Raw genomic sequence first — 17,500 nt, 5'->3', positions numbered from 1 at the left:
ACTGTAGTTATGTCCTTGAGTTTTCTATTCTTTCCTTTCCTGTTGTTTGCACTTTTTCTCTGGGTGTCACCATCACTGCAGTCTGGGCATTGGCTTCCTCACAGATTGGCAATCAGGACACTCCTGCTGCTACTTTTCAATCAGAATGCTTTAAATGCCAGTCGTGTCCTTTGCATTCCTTAGCTGCACTTGCTGTTTTAATTCAATACATGTCTACCTGCACGCCGCCTGCTGCCTCTGCATCCTGGAGTCAAGCGCAACATACAGCGTGACATGCTGTCCTAGGTGAAGAACATGCAGAGATGATTCCCTCCCCGCAATCCTCTTTTCCAAGGTCATCATCTTCTTGCAATGTCAGACAATGTTGGCTTTTCTTCAAGTATTTGGGACAAGGTTATAACGTGTCGTGTTATGTTTCATTAGAAGAGAGCTAGAGTTACAGCATTTGCTGTTACGACATGTCATGTTACCTTTCCTTATAAAACAACTATTGTTACAGCATTTTGTGTTACGTGTTGTGTTACCTTTCCTTATAAGTCAACTAGTGTTACAGCGTTTTGTGTTACGTGTTGTGTTACCTTTCCTTATAAAACAACTAGTGTTTCAGCATTTGGTGTTACGACTTGTCGTGTTACCTTTCCTTATAAAACAACTAGTGTTACAGCGTTTTGTGTTACGATGTGTTGTGCTACCTCTCCTTATAAAACTATTATTACAGCATTTTGTGTTACGACATGTTGTGTTACCTTTCCTTATAAGACAACTAGTTTTACAGCGTTTTGTGTTACGTGTTGTGTTACCTTTTCTTATAAGACAACTACTGTTACAGCGTTTTGTGTTACGTGTGTTGTGTTACCTTTCCTTATAAGACAACTAGTGTTTCAGCATTTGGTGTTACGACTTGTCGTGTTACCTCTCCTTTTTATTTATTTTTTGTTTTATTCAGTCATTGGTGGAGCATAATTTTAACATGGCTGTGCAGCACTTTGGAAACATTATTGTTGTTTAAATGTGCTTTATAAATAAAGTGGATTGGATTGGATTGATATAAAACAACTAGTGTTACAGCATTTGGTGTTACGACATGTTGTGTTACCTTTCCTTATGAGACAACTAGTGTTACAGCGTTTTGTGTTACGACGTGTTGTGTTACCTTTCCTTATAGGACAACCAGTGTTACAGAATTTTGTGTTAGGACGTGTTGTTACCTTTCCTTATAAGACAACTAGTGTTACAGCGTTTTGTGTTACGACGTGTCGTGTTACCTTTCCTTATAAGACAACTAGTGTTACAGCGTTTTGTGTTACGACGTGTCGTGTTACCTTTCATTATAAGACAACTAGTGTTACAGCGTTTTGTGTTACGACGTGTTGTTACGTTTTGTGGGATGAAACTCAGGAAATGTCAGAAAAGAGACACAACAAGCGATGACATGTTGGGGCTGATCTGGATCCTTTCTACTAAGTTATTATTATTGTTATTATTATATTTGGATGAAGCTCTCAGGAAGTGTGAGAAAAGGGATATGGAACAAGCAGTTCCATTCCTCTGGATTCAGGACTTTTTTTCTCCTGCAAGGTGGGGCCTGGAGGAGGTCTGCTTTTCTGGTATTTTAGGTCAGGGTGTAGGTTTAAATTGGACTAACAAGGAGGTGTTTTCCTGAGGTCTGGTCTTACACAAACAAGTGAAAAGGCTGTGGTGGTCAACAAAGATCTCCCAGGTGTGTAAATGTTGTCTGCCTGCCTCATCATACATCAACAAACATGACTCCAACCCTCAAAGTTCCATCCTGCCCTGCTCTCATGTTAGTGAAGTTACTCCAAGGGGAACCGCACACAAAAAGCCCCGAGAACCCCCAAAAATGTGCCTCACCACCCCCCCATCAGACTGTTTTCCAACCCCCAAATCCCGGAGCAGCCTGTTTTCTCTCTGGCTGCGGAGGAATGTGCAGCAAATGATCTCCATGTGTGAGCGAAGGAGCCCCCCGGGAGGAAGGCCAAGGAGAATTTAGTGCTGACGGAACACAAACATTGACTTCATCAAACATGATGCTGAACATCTGGCCCAAGGTCCACCAGGCCGGTGTGCACACTCACCACGTGGAACCACTGGATGCCCCCGTGAAGACTGATGTTTTATTCTCACTATGTTTTATGTACATTTGGAATGGGACGGCTAACGTGTTGCTAACCTCTGGCTTTTAAGGTCAATGTTAATAATCCAGGCAGCTAGCATGCTAGCAATCTGTAATTTGAGAACATGGAAAAAACTCTCCATTAAATTCCAGTTCAGAATGGACGCTCGATTCGACACAATTCTCTATTCCAACCCATTTCCACAATTTTTTACCTGGTATAAACATGATGACAAAAGCTTTTCAAAACAAAAGCTCCTCTTGGCTGCTGACATTTGCACACAATTATGTATTTTTAAATATTGTTCCATGTGAAAAAATATCATTTTAATCCATTCATTTTCTACCGTGTGTCCTTTTCAGGGTCGCGGGGGATGGGTGCTGGAGTGCATTCGGGCGAAAGGCGGCGTAAACCCTGGACAAGTCACCACCTTTGTAAACCATGGGGTGCGCCTTTTAGGGATCCTTTTTAGTTTTAGCGGTGCTATACTATCAATGGTTTCACACAAGGCGTCGTTAAAGTTGTTAGTGAAGTTATCAATAGAGCCCACATCATTTGGGAATGGTGCCATTACCGAAGGCAGTAGGCCAGCAAGAGTCATCGTTGTGGCAGCATTAATGTTGCAGCTCCTATAGCAGTTATTATTATTATTATTATTATTATTATTATTAGCTTGTTGACAATGGGTCTGAACTTCAAATTTTATAAGGTAATGATCGGACATTACTTTAGTATCCGGGATTATCATAACTTTGGAAGCGGTGATACCCCTGACAAGCACTAGATCTATCGTATTATTGCTGCGATGTGTGGGTTCATTTATTATTTGTGTAAGACCACAGCTATTAATTATAGTCTGGAACGCCACGCACGGAGGGTCTGATGGGGTATTCATATGGATATTAAAGTCCTCCATTATAATTATATTGTTGGCGTGTGTCACTAGATCAGCAACGAATTCTGAGAATTCACTGATAAAGTCCGAATAGGGCCCTGGGGGGGCGGTAGATAACAGCCAGGTAGAGAGGCAGCGGTGGGACAGACCTCATAGTAAGCACCTCAAACGATTTATATTTATCACTTAGGTTACGGGTAAGGTTAAGGTTTTCATTGTATATTAGTGCGAGCCCCCTACCCCTTTTAAGGGGACGGGCAATATGCGCATTCGTAGTTAGGAGGAGATGCCTCATTTAGCGCAAAAAAATCGTCTGGTTTGAGCCAGGTTTCGCTGAGACCGATGACGTTAAGATTGTTGTCTCTAATGACCTCGTTAACTAATAACGTTTTGGGAGACAATGTTTAAAAAGCCCATATTATAGGTAGTGGGCTTTTTTGAGGAATTTTTGTTAAAAGTATCCGTAATAGTAATATTAATAATGTTGCGTTTATTTTGCGTAATGCGCCTTAAATAATTTTGACCATATTTAGGAATTGATATGACAGGAATTTTCAGATTGTTTGCTTGGTGCTGCGATAAACTGAAGGCGTCATAATTTGCCACCTCAGTAGAACACATGTCCACCTCTGGCACGGTCACTGCAGAGAAAACCTTATGTGAGTTGTGTATTATTCTAAGAAAATTGCTATGTGTACAGGGATTATCCAGCCTGGCCCTGGCTAGTTCTAATTTAACTGACTCCTCACCTGGACTAGCAGGCTCTGTAATTGCCTGTGACCGGGCTTGCTCTAGTCCAGTGTGACTCAAACAATAATCAATGTTCCTAGCAAGGATGATGGCGGCTTCCTGGTTAGGGTGAAGTCCGTCCCTCATCAACAGGCCCAGTTTGCCCCAGAAAGAGGGTCAATTATCAATAAACGTTAGTCCCTTGTGTCTACAGAAGCTAGCCAGCCACTTGTTAAGCGAGACTAATCTGCTATACATCTCATCATTGCCTCTCCCTGGCAGGGGGTCGGAGACAATTACTCCATGCCCGGACATCTTTCTAGCGAGATTACAAGTCCTGGCTATGTTTCTCTTTGTAATCTCTGATTGTCTCATCCTAGCGTCATTGGAGCCAACGTGTACAACTATGTTCGCATAACTAGTGGTGCGATTAGCCTGTCGTGCGTGTTTACTAGACCTGTTGCAAGTTAGCTCCCTAAGATTAGCTTCAATGTCAGGTGCTCTGGCCCCGGGAATACACTTAATTGTGGCTGGTTTTCTAAGCTTTATGTTTCGGGTGATGGAGTCCCTATGACTAAAGTGTAGTAGACGAAGGTGAAGGACTAGCTAAAGGGCTAAATCTATTATGCATCTCAACCGGGTTCGCCATTGCTTACAGGCCGCTTAGGGCTGCTATAAGCTGGGCTAGTTAGCTTGCTACAGCTAACGCTAGCAGATGTGTCCGCAACGTCTAAAGTTATGAGATGACTCTGCTCTAACTAGCGGACACAGCCCTCTAGCAGAGCCAACCTATCCATTGGAAAGGTGCACGAAGCCATACTCACGCTATTTCTTTCACCGAGTCAAGTTCTTGCTGTCTTCAGGGAAGTGGTCGCGACGTGTGGGGAGCTGATTACTTTAACCAATCAATCAATTAATCAATGTTTATTTATTTAGCCCTACATCACAAGTGTCTCAAAGGGCTGCACAAGCCACAACGACATCTGCGGATCAGCGCCCACATAAGGGCAAGGAAAAACTCCCAACCCAGTGGGACGTCAATGAGAATGACTGAAAAACCTTGGAGAAGACCGCAAATGTGGGTAACCCGGGGAGAACATGCAAATCCCACACAGAACCCAGGACCTTCACAATTTGTAACGCAATTGTAATCAATGAACAAAACAATGCAACAGTTGTCATTAATAAATGCTTCAATTGATTCACACAATGAGATCATCTAATTTAAATGATATTCCAAATGTTTATCAGGAGTCTTCTTATTTTTCTTTTGTAAACATTTGAAGTTTGCACGGACTGGATCATCTTAGTGCATTTTTTATTCATCCATTCCATAATTTAGTTCCACACATTGATATACCGCAGGTTTGAAGTGTTGTTGTTTGAAGTAGTTTTTTCTTTTTTGTTGAGAAGAATTGTACATTCATGGGTAGCAGGTTGACAAATGTGCTCTTCAATGATTATTGCGTATGCCTAGCTTGTATGCTATTGTGTGCTTAGCTGTTGTGTTGCTGCTAGCTCCTAGTAACCTATAGCATAGCATGTGGTGAATTAATTTAGTACAATAGAAGAAATGTTGTGCTTATTGGGGGACATTTAAATGTTACACTTTGCTCAAGTAGCAGGCCAAGGAGCAGATCTCCTCTCTGGCCTGGGATCACTTGGGGATCCCCCAGGAGGAAGTTGCTAATGTTGCCCTGGAGAGGGAAGTCTGGGGGTCTCTGCTGGAGCTGTTGTCCCCGCCACCCCTTTACGGATATGCAGTTGATGGAAGATTCAAACCCATATCCAATATTTGTTTTGTTGCTGATGTCAGAACATCTTTATGGGATCGGAACACTTCAAGCGCCATTCATTGTTGTCCCGTGTGAAGCGGTGAATCCTGCTTGAAGCACAGCAGGAAAACTGCAGTGGTGTGCGGGAGTGATCCAGATGCAAGAAAATGCAGCGTCGGAAAAAGTTGAGAAGATGACTTTTTAAAGCATCCAGCAGCTCGAAAATGGAATTGCTGGATTGGCCAAATATGAACATTCACACACTTGCACATGAAAGGTTTTTATTCAGTTATTAATATACTGCTCGTTATGTGTGTTTCAGTAGATCAGGCCCTCTATTTCACTAATCTTCTGTCACCTTTCAGTGCGACCGAGCAAGACTCGTCTATCTACATGCTGGTGGGGGCGGCGGCCTTTGCAGCCATGGCTGACAGGTAGACTCCGCCTCTTCAAGGTGTGCATGGCGCTAACATGCCTCACTATCAAAACATGTGGCTCAGCAATAAATACACATATTTAAATAGAAGCCTTCCGCCCAATTGTAGCTGAGATAGGTACCAGCGACCCCAAAGGGAATAAGCGGTAGAAAATGGATGGATGGATGGAAATCTTATTATGACATATTTAACTGTAGGTGGGAGTGAGGTTGGGAAGAGACCGTTTTTTCAAGGATTTTTGAGATGAATGGCAGATTTGAAATGGCACGAAGATTATGTATTGTTGATGGTGTCTCCTCGGTGGTGGTGCAGTGTGTGTGCAACAGTAAGTATTGTGTGGTGTTTACTTGCAATGTGTTGTTGATGGTGTCTCCTCGGTGGTGGTGCAGTGTGTGTGTGCAACAGTAAGTATTGTGTGGTGTTTACTTGCAATGTGTTGTTGATGGTGTCTCCTCGGTGGTGGTGCAGTGTGTGTGCAACAGTAAGTATTGTGTGGTGTTTACTTGCAATGTGTTGTTGATGGTGTCTCCTCGGTGGTGGTGCAGTGTGTGTGCAACAGTAAGTATTGTGTGGTGTTTACTTGCAATGTGTTGTTGATGGTGTGTCCTCGGTGGTGGTGCAGTGTGTGTGCAACAGTAAGTATTGTGTGGTGTTTACTTGCAATGTGTTGTTGATGGTGTCTCCTCGGTGGTGGTGCAGTGTGTGTGCAACAGTAAGTATTGTGTGGTGTTTACTTGCAATGTGTTGTTGATGGTGTCTCCTCGGTGGTGGTGCAGTGTGTGTGCAACAGTAAGTATTGTGTGGTGTTTACTTACAATGTGTTGTTGATGGTGTCTCCTCAGTGGTGGTGCAGTGTGTGTGCAACAGTAAGTATTGTGTGGTGTTTACTTGCAATGTGTTGTTGATGGTGTCTCCTCGGTGGTGGTGCAGTGTGTGTGCAACAGTAAGTATTGTGTGGTGTTTACTTGCAATGTGTTGTTGATGGTGTCTCCTCAGTGGTGGTGCAGTGTGTGTGTGCAACAGTAAGTATTGTGTGGTGTTTACTTGCAATGTGTTGTTGATGGTGTCTCCTCAGTGGTGGTGCAGTGTGTGTGCAACAGTAAGTATTGTGTGGTGTTTACTTGCAATGTGTTGTTGATGGTGTCTCCTCAGTGGTGGTGCAGTGTGTGTGCAACAGTAAGTATTGTGTGGTGTTTACTTGCAATGTGTTGTTGATGGTGTCTCCTCGGTGGTGGTGCAGTGTGTGTGCAACAGTAAGTATTGTGTGGTGTTTACTTGCAATGTGTTGTTGATGGTGTCTCCTCAGTGGTGGTGCAGTGTGTGTGCAACAGTAAGTATTGTGTGGTGTTTACTTGCAATGTGTTGTTGATGGTGTCTCCTCGGTGGTGGTGCAGTGTGTGTGCAACAGTAAGTATTGTGTGGTGTTTACTTGCAATGTGTTCTTGATGGTGTCTCCTCAGTGGTGGTGCAGTGTGTGTGCAACAGTAAGTATTGTGTGGTGTTTACTTGCAATGTGTTGATGATGGTGTCTACTCAGTGGTGGTGCAGTGTGTGTGCAACAGTAAGTATTGTGTGGTGTTTACTTGCAATGTGTTGTTGATGGTGTCTCCTCGGTGGTGGTGCAGTGTGTGTGCAACAGTAAGTATTGTGTGGTGTTTACTTGCAATGTGTTCTTGATGGTGTCTCCTCGGTGGTGGTGCAGTGTGTGTGCAACAGTAAGTATTGTGTGGTGATTACTTGCAATGTGTTGTTGATGGTGTCCTCGGTGGTGGTGCAGTGTGTGTGCAACAGTAAGTATTGTGTGGTGTTTACTTGCAATGTGTTGTTGATGGTGTCTCCTCGGTGGTGGTGCAGTGTGTGTGTGCGCAACAGTAAGTATTGTGTGGTGTTTACTTGCAATGTGTTGTTGATGGTGTCTCCTCGGTGGTGGTGCAGTGTGTGTGTGCAACAGTAAGTATTGTGTGGTGTTTACTTGCAATGTGTTGTTGATGGTGTCTCTTCAGTGGTGGTGCAGTGTGTGTGCAACAGTAAGTATTGTGTGGTGTTTACTTGCAATGTGTTGATGATGGTGTCTCCTCAGTGGTGGTGCAGTGTGTGTGCAACAGTAAGTATTGTGTGGTGTTTACTTGCAATGTGTTGTTGATGGTGTCTCCTCGGTGGTGGTGCAGTGTGTGTGCAACAGTAAGTATTGTGTGGTGTTTACTTGCAATGTGTTGTTGATGGTGTCTCCTCGGTGGTGGTGCAGTGTGTGTGCAACAGTAAGTATTGTGTGGTGTTTACTTGCAATGTGTTGTTGATGGTGTCTCCTCGGTGGTGGTGCAGTGTGTGTGCAACAGTAAGTATTGTGTGGTGTTTACTTGCAATGTGTTGTTGATGGTGTCTACTCAGTGGTGGTGCAGTGTGTGTGCAACAGTAAGTATTGTGTGGTGTTTACTTGCAATGTGTTGTTGATGGTGTCTCCTCGGTGGTGGTGCAGTGTGTGTGCAACAGTAAGTATTGTGTGGTGTTTACTTGCAATGTGTTGTTGATGGTGTCTCCTCAGTGGTGGTGCAGTGTGTGTGCAACAGTAAGTATTGTGTGGTGTTTACTTGCAATGTGTTGTTGATGGTGTCTCCTCGGTGGTGGTGCAGTGTGTGTGTGCAACAGGAAGTATTGTGTGGTGTTTACTTGCAATGTGTTGTTGATGGTGTCTCCTCGGTGGTGGTGCAGTGTGTGTGCAACAGTAAGTATTGTGTGGTGTTTACTTGCAATGTGTTGTTGATGGTGTCTCCTCGGTGGTGGTGCAGTGTGTGTGTGCAACAGTAAGTATTGTGTGGTGTTTACTTGCAATGTGTTGTTGATGGTGTCTCCTCGGTGGTGGTGCAGTGTGTGTGCAACAGTAAGTATTGTGTGGTGTTTACTTGCAATGTGTTGTTGATGGTGTCTCCTCGGTGGTGGTGCAGTGTGTGTGCAACAGTAAGTATTGTGTGGTGTTTACTTGCAATGTGTTGTTGATGGTGTCTCCTCGGTGGTGGTGCAGTGTGTGTGCAACAGTAAGTATTGTGTGGTGTTTACTTGCAATGTGTTGTTGATGGTGTCTCCTCGGTGGTGGTGCAGTGTGTGTGCAACAGTAAGTATTGTGTGGTGTTTACTTACAATGTGTTGTTGATGGTGTCTCCTCGGTGGTGGTGCAGTGTGTGTGCAACAGTAAGTATTGTGTGGTGTTTACTTGCAATGTGTTGTTGATGGTGTCTCCTCGGTGGTGGTGCAGTGTGTGTGTGCAACAGTAAGTATTGTGTGGTGTTTACTTGCAATGTGTTGTTGATGGTGTCTCCTCGGTGGTGGTGCAGTGTGTGTGCAACAGTAAGTATTGTGTGGTGTTTACTTGCAATGTGTTGTTGATGGTGTCTCCTCGGTGGTGGTGCAGTGTGTGTGTGCAACAGTAAGTATTGTGTGGTGTTTACTTGCAATGTGTTGTTGATGGTGTCTCCTCGGTGGTGGTGCAGTGTGTGTGCAACAGGAAGTATTGTGTGGTGTTAACTTGCAATGTGTTGTTGATGGTGTCTCCTCGGTGGTGGTGCAGTGTGTGTGTGCAACAGGAAGTATTGTGTGGTGTTTACTTGCAATGTGTTGTTGATGGTGTCTCCTCGGTGGTGGTGCAGTGTGTGTGCAACAGGATGCCAGCAGACCAGTGGGTTGCCTACAGCACCACCAAGAATGGACTGGTGCTCTCTGTGGACTCCCTGGATCAGTTTGAACAGGATGTAATGGCAACCCTGAGCTGCTGTCAATCAGCATGGTCAATCATGTTGTTTTCTTGGCAGGTGTTAAACAAGAGGACCGAGTCCAAGCAGAGCTTGAAAAGGGAAGAGCCAAACAGACCTTGAGACATCCACACAATACATGACATGTAAGAACCATCAAACACTACTTTTTCAATGTTGCATCACACTCTCTGTCGTTCTGTCAGAATAAAAGCAGAAGAAGAGGAGGATGATCTACTGGACTGCTACTCTACTCCTGCAAAGGTATGTTGTCATCACAATGATCCTTGGGAATATTAACTGTCCTAATCCCAACTGTTTTGCTTCCCTTCCTCTGTGTTTGTTTGTTTCGTTGTTTGTTTGTTTGTTTGCTTGTGTAGGGCGCCCAGAAATGTGCACAAACAAGTCCAGAAAAGCCTCACTCAAGGAGGACTTTAGCTTTGTTGAGCAGTCCAGGCAAGAAGGAGACATCCTTCTTAGGCAAGAAGGAGACATCCTTCTTAGGCAAGAAGGAGACATCCTTCTTAGGCAAGAAGGAGACATCCTTCTTGCTTTCTCTCCAAGGTACCACAAACATTTTCATTATCAAAGCACATTTTGCATAAAGGTCCAGTTTGCAACAATGTTACACAAGCAGCGCCAATTCAGGGCACTTTAAATTCCTGACAGGGCTTTAAAATTGTCAACACATTGGATATTCTACATAGTGTAGTATTTGCAATACTAAAGTAATACTGTTGACAGTAAACAATGCACATTAATAGAGATGAAGTTGGTGTTATAAAACAGCACTTTCTTTAATCTCATCTCTTTTTTAGATGTGAGCTGGTCCAATAATCCTTCTGGCTTTGTTCAAATGTTCTGTACTTAGGGTGACTCTGCAAAAATGACATCAATACCACCTCCTTGAAGGGTTCCATCCAGCCATCCATTTTATCTACCGCTTGTCCTGTTCGGGGTCGCGGGGGATGCTAGAGCCTATCTCAGCTACATTCGGGCGGAAGGCGGGATCGACCCTGGACAAGTCGCGACCTCACGGTAGGGCCAACACAGATAGACAGACAACATTCACACACTAGGGACCATTTAGTCTTGCCAATCAACCTATCCCCAGGTGCATGTCTTTGGAGGTGGGAGGGGCCTATCCCCAGGTGCATGTCTTTGGAGGTGGGAGGGGCCTATCTCCAGGTGCATGTCTTTGGAGGTGGGAGGGGCCTATCCCCAGGTGCATGTCTTTGGAGGTGGGAGGGGCCTATCTCCAGGTGCATGTCTTGTGAAGTGAAGTGAATTATATTTTATATAGCACTTTTCTCTAGTGACTCAAAGCGCTTTACATAGTGAAACCCAATATCCAATTTTCACATTAAAACCAGTGTGGGTGGCACTGGGAGCAGGTGGGCAAGGTGCCTTGCCCGAGGACGGAAATGGTGTTAGATGTAAATATAAACAGAATAAAATGATTTGCAAATCCTTTTCAAGCCATATTCAGTTGAATATGCTACAAAGACAACATATTTGATGTTCAAACTCATAAACCTTTTTTTTTTGCGAATAATAATTAACTTAGAATTTCATGGCTGCAACGCGTGCCAAAGTAGTTGGGAAAGGGCATGTTCACCACTGTGTTACATCACCTTTTCTTTTAACAACACTCAATAAACGTTTGGGAACTGAGGAAACTAATTGTTGAAGCTTTGAAAGTGGAATTCTTTCCCATTCTTGTTTTATGTAGAGCTTCAGTCCTTCAACAGTCCGGGGTCTCCGCTGTCGTACTTTACGCTTCATAATGCGCCACACATTTTCCATGGGAGACAGGTCTGGACTGCAGGCGGGCCAGGAAAGTACCCGCACTCTTTTTTTTACGAACCTACGCTGTTGTAACACTTGTCTTTCTGAAATAAGCAGGGGCGTCCATGATAACATTGCTTGGATGACAACATATGTTGATTCAAAACCTGTATGGACCATTCAGCATTAATGGTGCCTTCACAGATGTGTAAGTTAGCCATGCCTTGGGCACTAATGCACCCCCATACCATCACACATGCTGGCTTTTCAACTTTGCGCCTATAACAATCCGAATGGTTATTTTCCTCTTTGTTCCGGAGGACACCACATCCTCTGTTTCCAAATATAATTTGAAATGTGGACTCGTCAGACCACAGAACACTTTTCCACTTTGCATCAGTCCATCTTAGATGATCTCCGGCTCAGCCAAGCCAGTGGCGTTCCTGGTTGTTGTTGATAAATGGCTTTGGCTTTGCATAGTAGAGTTTTAACTAGCACTTACAGATGTAGCGACCAACTGTAGTTACTGACAGTGGTTTTCTGAGGCGTTCCTGAGCCCATGTGGTGATATCCTTTACACACTGATGTCGGTTTTTGATGCAGTACCACCTGAGAGATCAAAGTTCCGTAATATCATGGCTTACGTGCAGTGATTTCTCCAGATTCTCCGAACCTTTTGATGATTTTACGGACCGTAGATGGTAAAATCCCTAAATTCCTTGCAATAGCTGGTTGAGAAATGTTGTTCTAAAACTGTTTGACAATTTGCTTACAAAGTGGTGACCCTCACCCCGTCCTTGTTTGTGAATGACTTAGCATTTCATGGAAGCTGCTTTTATAGCCAATCATGGCACCCACCTGTTCCCAATTAGCCTGCACACCTGTGGGATGTTCCAAATAAGTGTTTGATGAGTATTCCTCAACTTTATCAGTATTTTTTGCCACCTTTCCAAACTTCTTTGTCATGTGTTGCTGGCATCAAATTCTAAAGTTAATGATTATTTGCAAAAAAAAATTAATAAAGTTTATGAGTTTGAACATGAAATATGTTGTCTTTGTAGCATATTCAACTGAATATGGCTTGAAAATGATTTGCAAATCATTTTATTCTGTTTATATTTACATCTAACACAATTTCACAACTCATATGGAAACAGGGTTTGTACATTTGTGTCATCTGCAAACATAATACATTTTCATTTATTCCATACTGAACAAATATCATTGAAATAGAGTCTAAATAACTTGGGACCCAATACCGAGCCTTGTGGAAGTCCACAAGTTACTCTTCTTGGCTGTGATTTAGTCTTACTCATTTCCACATATGGAGATCTGTGACTTAAATAACTTCTTCACCACTGTTGTGAAACACCTCATACCTTAGTTTTACCATTTTTGCAGAAGTAAGGAATTATAGATTGTGACCAAAGCTTGACATACAGTGGGACAAAAAAGTATTTAGTCAGCCAGCGATTGTGCAAGTTCTCCCACTTCAAATGATGACAGAGGTCTGTCATTTTCATCATAGGTACACTTCAACTGGGAGAGACAGAATCTGAAAAAATAAATCCAGGAATTCACATTGTAGGAATTTTAAAGAATTTATTTGTAAATGATGGTGGAAAATAAGTATTTGGTCAACCATTCAAAGCTCTCACAGATGGAAGGAGGTTTTGGCTGAAAATCTCAGGATACATGGCCCCATTCATTCTTTCCTTAACACGGATCAATCGTCCTGTCCCCTTAGCAGAAAAACAGCCCCAAAGCATGATGTTTCCACCCCCATGCTTCACAGTAGGAATGGTGTTCTTGGGATGCAACTCAATATTCTTCTTCCTCCAAACACCACCAGTTGAGTTTATACCAAAATGGATACATGGATGATACAGCAGAGGATTGGGAGAATGTCATGTGGTCAGATCAAACCAAAATAGAACTTTTTGGTGGACTGCTATATATATATATATGTCTCTTTTTTGTAGTACTTCTGTACTTTGGTAGTACTCCAGTCCACGTTGTTACATGGTTTACTTTCACATCATTGTAGAAAAAGAAATACTGGAAAGAATGTCAGTCTTCTAAATAAAATAAGTTTCAAACTGTTTTTAATAATAAAAAATGTGTTTTAAAAAGTCTTCTTTTTATTCTTACACCAACAAGAATAACATTTTTTATTTGCTTTGGTTGACAAAAAACAAACAAGATGGATTTTTGTTGTTGCTTTTTCTTTTGCATTTTCACTGCAGGACAAGAACTCCCAACATGAAGATTGAATTTGAATAGTAATACTTGGAATAGTAATAATAATACTATGCTAATGGGGAAAGTAATAGTGTGGAGCAACTTGAGGGTTCCAGGTTCGATCCCCGCTTCTGCCATCTGAGTCACTGCCGATGTGTCCTTGGGCAAGGCACCTGCTTTGCCTTCTCTTATTAACAGTAGTCATAGTAGTCAGTACTTGAAGGTAGAAAATGACTACTGTGTACAATAGAAACAAAGGAATACTTATTTATGCATGTTGAGAATAATACATGAATGAATGCTTCATTTCAAAGAATAAATAACAATGTGTGACCATTAAATATCTGAATGTGAATAAATGTTGATATTATGAAATGAAAAGAGAATGTTATAATTAAATGTATGTTTAATTTACATGTTGTACTTTAAAGTTACGTTACAAATAGGTGAATGTACTGCAATTTAATAATGAGTGTTATTTTCAGCAAGGTACTTGTGTTGTACTTTGATGTACTCCTACTTCCAAGTGACTTTGTCAAGTACTAGTAAAGGAAGAGATGATGCAGTACTTGAAGTCTTTACTTTTGTCCTGAGATGAAGATCAACTTCATGAAGACACCTTATCAATGTCAACATGACCAAAGTAGGCGTGGCCACAAAGAAAGAAGGAAGGGGGGCGGAGCCTCTTTCATTTTCTGGTGTTAAGTTGGCCCTGTGATGAGGTGGCGACTTGTCCAGCGTGTATCCCGCCTTCCGCCCGATTGTAGCTGAGATAGGCACCAGCGCCCCCCGCGACCCCAAAGGGAATAAGCGGTAGAAAAATGGATGGATGAATGAAGTTCCTGGTAAAAGCTGTTATACATTATATGCCTTGAGCTCTTACTTTGAAGGCCCTTAGAGCGGAAGTGGTGACACGATGAGTGGAGCGGAGATGTTTATATATGTCGCCTATACTGTATAAAAGTACAAAATAACAAACACCGAGGGAGGCTCCAGTTTTACACGAGGACCACTTTATTTACTTTCTTTCAAAAACCTCCGCTCCACTCAACCTCTCACCACTTCCGCTCTCAGCGACTTCAAAATAAGAGCTCGAGGCAAATACTGTATAACAGCTTATAACAGGAACTTAACCTCACAAAAAGGCAAGCCCATAAAAAATTGGCTGCATTATTTTGTGGTTTTATACAATATAGGCGACATATATAAACCATAGGTTACATTTTGTTTTGTTTTGTGTTGTGAGGCTCTGTATATTTGGGGGGACAGGTTAATATGTTTTTGTTTTTCTTTTAACTGCCTGTGTTGTTTTTGCACTTATCCTGTTATTGTGTTGAAACGAGGACGTTTCTTTTTGTAGGAGGGGAGGTATGTAACCTATGTTTATGGCCTTGCCTCTTTGTGGTGTTAAATTCCTGTTAGAAGCTCTTCTACAGTAAAAAAAAAAAAAAAAGTCTTATTTTGAAGGCCCCAGGAGCGGAAGTGGTGAGAGGTGGAGCGGAGCGGAGGTTTTTGAAAGAAAGTAAATAAAGTGGTCCTAAATAAAGTGTTAAACTGCAGCCTCCCTCTTTGTTATTTTGTACTTTTATACAGTATAGGCGACATATATAAACTCTCGCTTACAATAACAAAGACGCAGGCTCTAGTTTTACACGACGACCACTTTATTTCAAACTTTTTTTTTTAAATGTTTATTTATAAATTTCAATAATAACAAAGAGATGAGAAACAATAATCAAAATAGTTCAAAACAGTATAAAACATTACAAAACATTATAAAAACAGCACCTATACTGTATAAAAGTTGTGAGGCTCAAAGTAACAAAAATAGAATACCAAATATATATATATATATATATATATGTATATATATATATATATATATATATATATATATATATATATATATATATATATATATATATATATATAATAACCAGTTACAAAGCCATAGGCTCATTTAGATTAATTAAATAACTTAAATTTGGAACACAGCATCATCGTTTTCAACTTTCTTTATTTCAAACCTTTTTTTTTTTTTTTGAATGTTTATTTATAAATTTCAACAATTACTAACAGTAAGTCCAACAACAATATGAAACATTACAAAACATTATGAAAACTGTACAAAACAGCGCCAGGGGGTAGAAAATTCAAAATAACAAAAATAGAATACTATATATATATATATATATATATATATATATATATATAAAATAAACAAAGTACAAAGCCATAGGCTCATTCAGATTCATTAAATAACTTAAATTTGGAACTCAGCATCATCGTTTTCAACTTTATTTCAAACCTTTCTCTGCCTGCGTCACACAAGTGACGTCACTGTTGGAGAGCCATATAGCACACCGTGATTGGTGGATTCCTTCAGCTCCGCCCACAACGCTGTCAAGCACCATTCATATCAAACTCTCACTAACATTCAACTTTCATATTAGCGTGGGAGCCGCAAAATAAGATCTCACGTGTCTGAGACCCTGGTCTAATATATATATAGATGTGTCAGAAGTGCTACTGACACTTTGATCATGTTTGCTTTTCCTGTCTTTCAAATCACTTCCTGTCCTGCTGCTCTTATTTTCTTACTGTTTCCTGTTTGCTCTCTGTCTTTTGTGGCACCTTTACTCTCTGCTCCGTGTCTGCACACCTGTTCCTCGTTTAATTAGTTGTATTTAGTTCCACCTGAGTCCCTCCTTCACTGCTTCATCATTATTCTTTTTTGACGGATGTGGCTCGGACGGGTTTTATTCGCAGTGAGTAATACTTTGCTCTTTTACACTGGCGTTCTATCGTTTGTCTTGATGCTTCTGCCGTGTGCTTTATTGCTGCTTTTAAATTGTTTGTGTTGCTGTGACAGTTTGACTTGCACTGCACATGTGTTAGGAACACAACATGTAGAAACACACATTTAGTGACAAACATGCACATGTGTTAGGAACACAACATGTAGAAACACACATTTAGTGACAAACATGCACATGTGTTAGGAACACAACATGTAGAAACACACATTTAGTGACAAACATGCACATGTGTTAGGAACACAACATGTAGAAACACACATTTAGTGACAAACATGCACATGTGTTAGGAACACAACATGTAGAAACAAAACACATTTATTAGTCAGTGACAAACATGCACATGTGTTAGGAACACAACATGTAGAAACAAAACACATTTATTAGTCAGTGACAAACATGCACATGTGTTAGGAACACATATAGAAACACACATTTATTAGTCAGTGACAAACATGCACATGTGTTAGGAGCACAACATGTAGAAACAAAACACATTTATTAGTCAGTGACAAACATGCACATGTGTTAGGAACACAACATGTAGAAACACACATTTATTAGTCAGTGACAAACATGCACGTGTTAGGAACACAACATGTAGAAACAAAACACATTTATTAGTCAGTGACAAACATGCACATGTGTTAGGAACACAACATGTAGAAACACACATTTATTAGTCAGTGACAAACATGCACATGTTAGGAACACAACATGTAGAAACACACATTTAGTTGCTGACAAGCTGTCAGTCACCATGGCTCTCAACTGCTGGCTAAGAGAGTCAAGGTGTGGCTGAGTGTTTGCTACAGGTGAACACACCTGCCCTCACTGATTGTTTGCTACAGGTGAACACACCTGCCCTCACTGATGAGTGTTTGCTACAGGTGAACACACCTGCCCTCACTGATGAGTGTTTGCTACAGGTGAACACACCT

The 17,500-nt window shown here is 41.6% G+C and overlaps 2 long non-coding RNA genes across 2 annotated transcripts in view; both read left to right on the top strand.

The window, feature by feature from the left end:
- LOC133552028 (uncharacterized) overlaps positions 1-14,294 on the top strand; it is a 22,064-nt gene extending 7,770 nt beyond the window's left edge. The window contains exons 4-9 of the long non-coding RNA XR_009806603.1: positions 5,900-5,968; positions 9,775-9,860; positions 9,921-9,978; positions 10,095-10,278; positions 10,586-10,752; positions 13,031-14,294. This is a non-coding gene — a long non-coding RNA (uncharacterized LOC133552028). The remainder of the gene's footprint in view (positions 1-5,899; positions 5,969-9,774; positions 9,861-9,920; positions 9,979-10,094; positions 10,279-10,585; positions 10,753-13,030) is intronic.
- Positions 14,295-16,281: 1,987 nt separating this feature from the next.
- LOC133552027 (uncharacterized) overlaps positions 16,282-17,500 on the top strand; it is a 10,953-nt gene continuing 9,734 nt past the window's right edge. Inside the window, exon 1 of the long non-coding RNA XR_009806602.1 lies at positions 16,282-16,511. This is a non-coding gene — a long non-coding RNA (uncharacterized LOC133552027). The remainder of the gene's footprint in view (positions 16,512-17,500) is intronic.

The sequence above is a fragment of the Nerophis ophidion genome, linkage group LG04 (assembly GCF_033978795.1).
Source record: "Nerophis ophidion isolate RoL-2023_Sa linkage group LG04, RoL_Noph_v1.0, whole genome shotgun sequence".
Taxonomy (NCBI): Eukaryota; Metazoa; Chordata; class Actinopteri; order Syngnathiformes; family Syngnathidae; genus Nerophis; species Nerophis ophidion.
Note: the sequence above shows the minus strand (reverse complement) of the source record. Positions and strands in the feature narration are given on the sequence as shown.